The 10,174-nt window shown below is 41.1% G+C and overlaps 1 long non-coding RNA gene across 1 annotated transcript in view; it reads left to right on the top strand.

Annotated features, from left to right (window-relative positions):
• Positions 1-1,533: 1,533 nt before the first annotated feature.
• The window catches only part of LOC109365902 (uncharacterized), a 197,710-nt gene continuing 189,069 nt past the window's right edge, over positions 1,534-10,174 (top strand). The window contains exon 1 of the long non-coding RNA XR_004158802.2: positions 1,534-2,688. This is a non-coding gene — a long non-coding RNA (uncharacterized LOC109365902). The remainder of the gene's footprint in view (positions 2,689-10,174) is intronic.

Genomic DNA, 10,174 nt, shown 5'->3' with positions numbered 1-10,174 from the left:
ATCTCCTCCATCTGGTGGGTTTTTCTGTTGAGTGGGTGGATCATGTCTGGCAAATTGTATGGCCAGCTACTGCTTTTCCTACCTCGGTTTTGCCACCATAGTGAGGAAAGGTTTGATTTTCTCACATGATTTTAAAATTTCAGCAAGTCACACTAATGAAAATAGTTGAAAATGCCCAAAGTAACCTGAACTTCAAATAAATAAAATAAAATAAAATAATAAAAAAATACACCCCCTATCCCCAAATCCACACCAAAATAATAGAAAGGCTTTCAGGACTGGAAAATATATGTGATAGAATCAAACCTGTTGTTCCTGCTAGCTTCTCCTCCAGCTCCTTCTGCTGGGTCTGTTCAAAGTGTATCTGCTGCTGCTTCAGTTTTCACAGCAGAGACCTGTACCACTAGTGACACTGGTGGCTTTGGCAATCCCTCTCCACTGGGAAGGTCACAAGCATGTAGCTGCTGTCAGTTTAAGTAGGCTTTATCTAATCTTGGTCTTAGACCACGCAGACTCAGTTAAATTAACAAAACCTGCATTGCTTGGGTGTAATTTTGCTGATAGAAATTTGCTGCATGTTAGTAATTTCTTATTGCAAGTATAAAGTCAAATTAAGTAGAGCTGTACAGTGTAAATACTTGTATTGTAATGTAAATACTTGTATTTTGATGGACACTGAGAAATTGTATTTGTCTGAATACATTAGAAATCTGAGTATAAACCAACTTCACTCTTTCCTCAGAACAAACAGTAATTACAGCCTCCCTTCACTCCCCCCAAGAAAAGTGCAATGCAGCGTACAATTCCATAGATATAAGCATATCTAGTAATAGCTCCACTATCAGTGACTTGTAAGTAAGCTATGGGAAAGGAAGCCTCCAGAAAGCAGCTCTTACCGCAGTAGTTTCATCAGTGTGAATTTCAGCAAACATTGCTTTTAGGCAAAATGTTTTCATCCTTTATGCAGATATTCATTATATTTCATAGCCTTCACGTGGCAAATAATTTTCATGTGCTTGCTGGTAATTTGACCTGCCCTCTTACCATCATCAGATGTGATCTTTTGAGCTTGCAAGACTTGGAAGATGGAATTTACAACAACGCTTCTTTAAAAATACTGCAGCACTTGAAAAATCAATTAAAAAAAAAAGTCCTATTTGGATTAAGATTCATATTCTAGTGGAGAACATGTGATCTTAAAGGCCAAGTGACCTGTCAACATCCTCTAAAACTGTGTTTACCAAGCTGAGAGAAGTGTATAAACTCACAGTTTAAACAATTAAAATAATATTCATGCTGAAGAGCTGTCATGATACAGATTCCTGCAAATTCATTATCCGTTCAGGTACAATAAAAATAGGTACAATAATGCATTTTAGTACCTAGGTGCAACCTATTTGGTTTATTTCCAGTTGGTTCCAAGTTAACTCCCAGACATGGTGGATCCAATGTGGGCCCCTGCCCTTCGTGCATGCTTGACATGTCAGCTCCCTGCAGGCAGCCCCTGCACCCACTGAGCAAAGCGCAACTGGTACCATGGCCATGCTAACCCAACTGTACTGTGCGAATGGAAGCTTTAGCTTTGCTGGTGACACTGGTGCTGCCTGTGGACTGAGGATCTGTCATGAGGAACAAGCACTGTGGGAATTGTGTATAGGAAAGGACCCTACACAACTTATCAGGGTTTTCTGATGGGATTGCCTCTCCAATCTACCTGCCAAGGGAAAAGTAGGTGTAATGGAGAACCTTGTTTTTGTGTTTCTGCTGTTATTATTTATGCAAGTCAGAGAATTATGCCTTATGATAGAGGTGAAGATGTTTGATCCACAGGCTGAAGGCTCTGGACAGATGTGTTTCTGCAGCAAGCTCATAGGTCTAGAGGAGCAAATCTGTCAAACGGCCCCTTCATTGCAGCTTTGTACAGCTTGTTAGATGTGACGAGGATGATAAGAATGAAGACCATGAACTCAATTAGGAATTCCATGGGAAGCTGGTGCCAGGCCCAATGCCAGGTTTGATATGCCATTGTCACTGAAGAGATGCATTGCAGCAGTAAATGAAGTTTTCTAAGCGTGAATGCTGCGTGCTTGCATATTTCAAATGACTACAGTCCAGCTGAGAAGTGACACAGCCATGAATAACTGAGACAAGGTCATCACCTGCCAGGATGGGAGAGAGCCTGCTAGCCAATGGAAGAGAACAGAAGTGTTGCAGAGGTTGCTGTGGGAAATGTTAGCATCAGTAGCAAATCCAAGAGCACTCCTAAATTATGAAACAAACACCCCGATTCTGGAAATGCAACCTCATGCCAGGCATACTGCACACTAGTGACAGGCTCTTAAAGATGCTTTTCTGACTCCTATCTGTCTTACCTCTTTCTTGCTTGAATGTAACCACCTGCTTTTCTTCCACTGTCATGTTGGAGGTAGCAGGGTGTTTATATTCACCAAGATGTAGATATAGGCATATTTCATCTGCCCACTTCTGACAATTCAATCCATGTCACATCATATAGTGGCTCTGTGTAGACATGGGGAAGTGCTGCAAAGAATATAGATCAGAAGTCCACAGGAGAGAGGAATTTAATGCTGAAAATAATGGTTTTTTTCAGGAGTCATGGGGTGCGTCTCAGCAGAAAAGACTGAAAATAATTTTGGTATCTTACCCTGGACTTTTGCCACCCATCAGGTGAGACAGCAATATTTCATGGTTAATACTAAAGTCAAGGAGGATGAGGATGGATTTATGCCCTCTCCCCACTGACAGGACACCCTCATCCATCAATGCAACTCAAGCTATTTCATTTCTACATCCTTGCTTGAATCCAAACCATGCCAGATCTAAAAGTTTTACTTTTAGCAGATTTAGTCCCAGCCACTCTTTGGCTAGTAGCTGTAAGAGCTTTCTTGGGAGCTGGGAAGCCTGTTGGATGTTAATTAGGAAGAACTCATGTCTGCAGAGTGGATTTCCTTAAGACTAAGTCATGGTCGATTTCCAGTGTGTATGGGAACTGTTGAGTCATGGCCTGAACAACTGATTGATCACCTGAGGAAAGGACTGAGTCAGCCGTGAAATCACAGGTGAAAGCAATTCAGCTGTGTGACCAGAAGCCTGGCTGCACCCCTCCTAGACCCCATTTAAGGGCTGACTGCCAGTGGGGAAGGATTTTTTTTTCTGGAGATCCCTCCTCTATGTAGTCTTTCTTGTGAACCTAGATCTTTGGATACAGGAGAGCATTCTTTCCCTTCTTGTTTCTTTTCCCATTTTCACCACAGTAATCTTTCCAGATGTAACACCAACTATAATACAGTGTGTTGGTAATTCTTGGTTGGTGTCTCCAGCTTCACTCCAAGACTTTAGCCTTATGGGTTGGACTCTGCAGCAATCCTGGACAGAAGGCAGTATTGTGAGGTGGAATCCAGGACAAATGGAGGGAACTTTTTGGTGCGTTCACTGCAGCCAGAAGCCCTATTCAACTGTGCATTTCCTGGGATTTTAATATTAATATAAACTTGACCAGATGTAAAATGAGGCTCTTATTTTTTCATGGGCTGAGGAGGAGGGAATGGGAAGCTTTTACAAAAGATCTAAGTATTTGGTCTTTGGATCTTGTAATGCAGCTGGGTTGATTTCCAGGTGTGAGGAAGGGCTGGGTCCTTCCTGTTGATTACGTAAGTTGGAGGAAAGGATTATGGGAGGGGATGGAAGTCAGTGGATAGTGTGAACAGCTTTGCTGGAAGAAATGAGACTGTACTGCAGGAGCAGGCTTCTCCTGCTTGCCAAGCTCCTTGCACTCTGCCTCCCTCCTCTGCTCAGGATGCTACTGGGAAGGGAGAACTGAAGGATGTCTGGTGTTTCCCAAGGTACTATAAAGCATGGAGAGGGCACTGCATCCATTCATCAGCATGATATCTTGTGTGGTGAATGAAAGTCATGTATCCTCCTTGATACAAGCAATGCCTTGATGTACTGATGGTTGTGCTGGTAGAGCATAGTGGTGGTCTTGGATGTAGAGTAGTGCTGGTAATCATGTGGCTGCTTTGTCTTCAGGTCAATGCTACCAGGGCAGAGATGAGGTGTACTGACTTGCCCCATGGCAGTCATGCCAGCAGGGCTCCCTTTTCCATTGCGCTTTGCCCTAGTATGCAGTATACTTGCCTGTCTCTGGCTGTGCTTGGCTGCTGTGGAGGCTGGCTGAGCCCAGAGCTGTTGTGCTTCTGTGTGGGCAGTGTGCTGAAGTGCTTTGGGAAGGAAAGCTCAGAAGAGAGTCTACTAGCTGACTCAATTTATTTTTGTTATTATTTATTGTCCACGTATGAGATTTCTTTTGGCTCTTTTGTTACTTCTGGGTACTGTAATGGAGATCCAGGGTAGTTACTGCTTGCCTCTAGGTCGGGATCAGATACTTAAGGAAAATGAAGATGGATAGCCTGAAAATACAACAACTTTTTCCTCCTTCCCTTGTGGGTTGATGTCAAAGACTTTAAGTCATTACTCTGTAACAATGTGTTAATTATGTGTCCATATTCTTAAAAATATGGATTTGTATTTACCTATGTTTCATGATGCTTATTGGGTACCAAGCAACCGATTACCCTTGCAGCCAATCAGGTACCATTAACAGTAAAAAATGGTAAACGTTGTTTTAAATCTTGTTTGATTTGGCAGAGATACAACAGTAAAAAAAAACAAACAAACAAACAAAACAACAACAAAAAAAAAACCAACAGCTAAATCAACTGTTTGCATATACAGCTTTTATCACCCACAGGCATCTTTATCAGTACAGTTTTGATTAATATCTGTACACAGACTAGCATATTCCTATTGCCATTAGAGAAAATTTAATAGGCTGTTTGCTGCTTTCCTTGAAAGAGTGGATTTTAGAAAATAATAATAATAATAAAACAACACATAATTTTTATGCTTAAAGGAAGTTAACCAAAGTCTTGATACTCATATTTGGCCCACAGTATGAGGAATTGTTGCCAAGTTCAGTGGGCTACTTAGTTTTCCAAATTGCAACAGTGATTATGTTTATTTTTTTTATCAGAAACAAAAAATCCAGAGAAACATTTTTTACCTCAGTACAGGCAGGTCAGTTTCCGTAATGAATACACATGTGAAGGTAGACTAATAGTAGTAGGCGAAGGAAGAGGGTCAAATGTTTAACCTGAAAAACTGTGGTTCTGGTTAAAGCGTGCGGACTTCTGTCAAACAAAACAAATCATGAATTTGTGCCACTTTCAGAGAATTGTTTCAATTTAGGAAAAATAAAAAAATAGCCAAAAATACTCATGTTTCATTTCAACATTCCAGTGTGCTCTACAATGAAATGCATTTCCCCAATTTTCCTTTTAACATGCTGTTTAACTTTCAGAAGGACGTCAATTTTATCTCAAAACTTGAAAGAGATAAAATATAAATTGAAGTATACTATGAAATCTTTCACTGAAATTTAATCTTATGTTGCTTTTTTTTAATGCTAAGAAAACTTTCTGGAAGCTTGTTTTAGGTCAAAGCAATGGATGCTTACTTATTTTGGTCTTTTATTGTTTGGCTTTGATTCTTTGGCTGCTTAGCCAAGAAAGTCTTGTGAGAAGAAACAGCAACATACAGAGGCAGGTAGAGTGTTGTGATTGTTGGAATCACGCAAGAGTCAGTGGGATGGTGGAGAGTTTGCTTCCTCTGGTGTTGGGAACTCTACAGTTTAATCTTGCTACTGTGAAAGTCAATGGAGGAGTTCATGGGTAGTATCTAGCCTGTTGTAACTAATGCTGTGGATCAGAAGGTCTGCATTTCCAGACACTTTATTGGTCTTAATGCTAATGAGTTTATGGTGTAAGAAAATTACCTTGACCGTGTTGTACATGAACTTCTTTGCTACTGTTAATTCAAGTCCATGCAGTTCTACTCAGAACTGTAGATACCACTCATTACTTAAGGACCTTTTTTGAAATATCTTTGCTCTAACATGGAAGCAAAGGTGGTTGTGTGTGAAGAAGAGGATGGGGGTAGGGAGGATTTTAATCAGCAAGTGATCTGAGAATAAAGAAAGGTTACCTGTTTGTTTGTCAACAGGATGAAGTAAATAAGAGTTAAAAAAAAAAAAAAATGAGACACCAGTCAAAAGCAATCAAATATGTATTTAATTAAAGCAAACATAAAAATTAAAGTTACATGTTGAATCAATAAACAGCACTTTTTTCTACATGCATTTTGAACAAGACAGATCAGAATCTTGCATGATGAAGACATAATGTGTCATAATAATTAGGAACACAGACAAAAGAACAGCTAATCAACATGCAAATTTATGCAGTTCTGGCGATTCAGATGAGGCAGATTTCTACCTCTTTTTTTGCTTGATTCATCTTCATTGCTAATCATCTGAAGGCTGCCAAATGTTCACTGACACTAATGTATTATAGGTCAAGAGAGGCAGGTCTTCACCTATTACCCCCACAAACAATATGCTTTCCTTCCCTGTTTCCTCTTCAGGATTTTCAGCAATTACTGCCAGATGCAATCAGACTCCTTGAATAGGAGCAACTGGGGCTTGTTTGTGGCTTGGATTCATTAGAATCAGGAGGATGAAGAAAGGAATAAATTACTTAATTGCACAAAAAAGTTGCAGCCAAAGTGATGGTGAGAGAAGCTGATTGTGTAGTTGCGTATTAGGCCACTCTTGGAATGGAGGATCTTAGAATAGCTGGTAGTTTGGCCTTCCTGATTCAGACAGATTTGGGTGTCCTCCAAAACAGATGGCTCCACACACCATCTATTCTTCTCTTTGTCAGGTTTTACCATTTATTTGATCTTGTTCATCTATGATGCTGGTTGTATTAGATGTAACACAAATATGCATTCAGATCATATCCATTTAGTCTTGCATCCCAACTTTTATTCTTTTAGCCTTGTTTGATGAGATGATCAAGTTGAACAAAGCCCTTGTTGTCCTATTCCTGCGCAAAATCCATACATAAAACACCAAAAACTGTGACTAAAGCCTTGCACAGACAAATAATCCTCCTGTGTCTCAGGTTTTAGAGGTTTATTTCTCCGTGTTTTACCAAGCAGCCCCCCAGCTCAGACAAATGCTAACCAGACGCAACAAATAGTTAATTTTTATTTGATCCCATAGAAACAAACATTTGCATATGCCCAGGCGAAACTGCCTGCCTCCCATCCTTATGCTGAGACCCCTATTCAGATATTCTCTTCAGGTTCCAGGCCATGTGTTATGCTTGTGGGTGGTCTTAAGATCTTAAAGAAAAGCTTTGCTCTGTGAAGTCATGCAGCACTGTATGTAATTAAGAGGCTTTCCCCCCCCCCCCTCCAAACTCCTCTATCTCTCCTGATGTCGTTGTTGTTGCGAATGATCTATGCTTTGTGGATGAGCTGCCTTTCAGGTAACGGTTAAAATTAAGTTTCTAAAACTGAGATGTGTGGTTAGGGATTCACTCTGTGGGAGTCCTGCTGAGCACAGTGCTGTGCACTCGCTGGGACTGGAGAGGGCATGTGCACTTCTGATTGCTGGATCTGGAGTGCATGTTGTGTGTGTATTTACAGCTGGGGGAGATGAGGTGTTGCTTGTGTGCCTGGAAACTGTGGGGTCTGTGTTTGGTGATGGGCAGGTCAGTGTATGATGTGATACGTTACAGACCCTAGAAGTTCATTGCAACCCTGTACTAGTTTCTGCTTTGGCCCAACATCTGTAGTCTGACAAATACCCAACGTGCTGCTTTATTCGGTGATGATGTTTAGGTCTTGGGTGAACAATGTGGACTTTTTGGTCTGTTTCAGCCTAAACTGGGCTTTGTAAAAGGCTTTAGTATATTTTCAAAGTAAAATGAAACACCCATGGGTGGTGTGGCAGATCACTCACAACCCCAGAGAGCTCAAGCTCATGATTTCCAGCATCATAGCTGCAAATCCCTGAACATCCTGTCTTTCAGAGACTGGTGAGATGAAGAGGAGAAATGCTAGAACCCACCTCTCACCAAGACTGGCATCTAACAGCCATTTGCATTCTCACCTTTGGGGCAGCTATTCCAGAGAGCTTGAGATACTTCCAGTAGAGGTTTTTCTGAGGTCACATGTTGGAGTGGATTCATGAAGGTATGTCCTTTGGGTGTCATCTTTACTTTTGGAATTGAAGTTGATGGCAACTTTTGGCTACAAACTCAATGCACAGCCTTCACTTCTTGCCTTCCCTCTGTCCCTGCATGGGGTTCACAGCCCACTTTGACCTTGGCCCCAAAGGTTTCTCCACTCCTCTCTCCAGGTGGGGGGAGAGGAGCATTTACTCCGTGCATTTTTTTTGTACTCTGTGCATTTTTTTTGTTCCCATAAGCCTGATTTTTATTTGGGATGTTTCGTAGGGCATCAGTGAATACATTTTATTGCAGCTATTGGAGAATTAATTTTACTGCTGTGTCACTAGGGGGAGATTTGTGAAGGCACAAGTGCATTTAAGTGCTTACCTTTCCTCTGAAAGTCAGTAGGAATTGTGTATCTAAGTGGCTTTTGTGTCTGAGCAAAGTACGTGTTGTGAAATGGGAAGAGCCCACATATTTGGTGCAAGTGCAAAGAACCCACTGGCTGGGTGAGGCTACACTGAAGTCCGGTTTTGTTTTGTTTTTGTTTTCTTAATTGTCCTCAGATCTTTCTGAATTGCCTTTCAGATCTTACAGGCTTGGGCTTGGTTTGTTGCAAAGAATCGAGATACCTCATCTCCTCAGTCAAAATCCTCCTAGATTGTTTTGTGATAAGAAGACTGAGAAAGCCCACGCAAGGAACTTCTCTCTGTGCAGATGATACCTGGCTGCTTTTGTCTAAAGTTATAGTGATTCAAGAGCTGATGATGCCTTACAAAGGCTCTCTCTATCTTAGGCCTCCCTCAGAAAGGTGGGGGGAAGGCTACTTTGAGAGGCTGGCTTAAAAGACCATATAATCTCTTGCAGAGTGGCCTTTGCTTTCACAGCTCCTCATGTTGCACCGCGTCCTGGTTTCTGCACTCACATTTGTCACTAAAACATTGCCTGAGCAGTGCTCAGAATAGTATTGACAGCGTCAGACTGGGTGACTAAACTGTTCAGGGTGGAAATGTAAGGGAGGACAAGAGGTGCAAACGAATCTTATTTTATGACTGAAAATACAGGAGTGCTGGCAAAGCTTTGGGCAAGTAAAAGGCTGTTTGTGCAAGCACTGGTGTAAAGCTCTGTTTGCAGTTGGAGCAAAAAGTCCTCTGAATATGCATGTTTGCCAGTGATGCTTTAACTTAGCAGAGTAGGTCCAAGCACCTACTCTGGGCACCTATGGGTAAACATCTGCATTTGTTATTAGCGATGTTCTTTAAGTGCTGATGTTTCCCATTAGAGTGAGACACAGGCTTTGAAAATGGTGTTCTCTCAATAAGCAGACCACCAAACTGTGTATGTAAAACGGAGGTTAAAAAGGTTGCTGATCTTTTGTGTCAGGAGAGGCCTATATTACCTTGCTGGTCTCCAAAGGCTCTTGAGGAACTTCTGCTGATCAGTGAACTTATTCGTCCTGATGGTCTATTGCCTCCTTTGTTTTGACATATTTTCACTCTCCTCTTAATGTTTCCTGTTTTCATGAATCTTCCCCTTCTGCTGTATTTTCCTGTGTGTGTTTTTTGTCTCCCAGATGTTGCATGACTGACTATTTCAGTAACTCTTTGTGTACTATGAGCTTGAAAAAAATAGAAATGGAAAAAACCCATGGTGAAATGATACTCTATTTTCCACCTGCATGTCACATGTCGGCTGAAACATGCTCAACTGACAGGTTGAACATCTATCTAAATACTGCAGTACGTAGTGCTTAATTAATGTATCCATTCAGTATATGAGTTGGTATCTGTTATTTCAAAAAGCAAGAGGCTCTTTTAAAATAGTAGTGATTTGTTAGCAACGAGTAGTTTAAGGTTTTTGTTTTTTTTTTCAGTGCTTGAACCAGTTCAGAACTATGGGCTCCTATGGAAAAAAAACATGTCATTATGAAATGGCCAGAATATATGGATGTAGGGCAGGATACCTGAAGATGTATGCAGTAGTTGTTATTCTGGCTTCCTGACATCTGGCACTTCTGAAAGACAAGCTGTTTATTTCTGTGCCTAACTGTACATTTTGGCCTGCATTGTAAAGCT

Source organism: Meleagris gallopavo, chromosome 2 (genome assembly GCF_905368555.1).
Source record: "Meleagris gallopavo chromosome 2, MGAL_WU_HG_1.1, whole genome shotgun sequence".
Lineage (NCBI taxonomy): Eukaryota > Metazoa > Chordata > Aves > Galliformes > Phasianidae > Meleagris > Meleagris gallopavo.
This window is presented reverse-complemented; position numbering and strand designations above follow the sequence as displayed.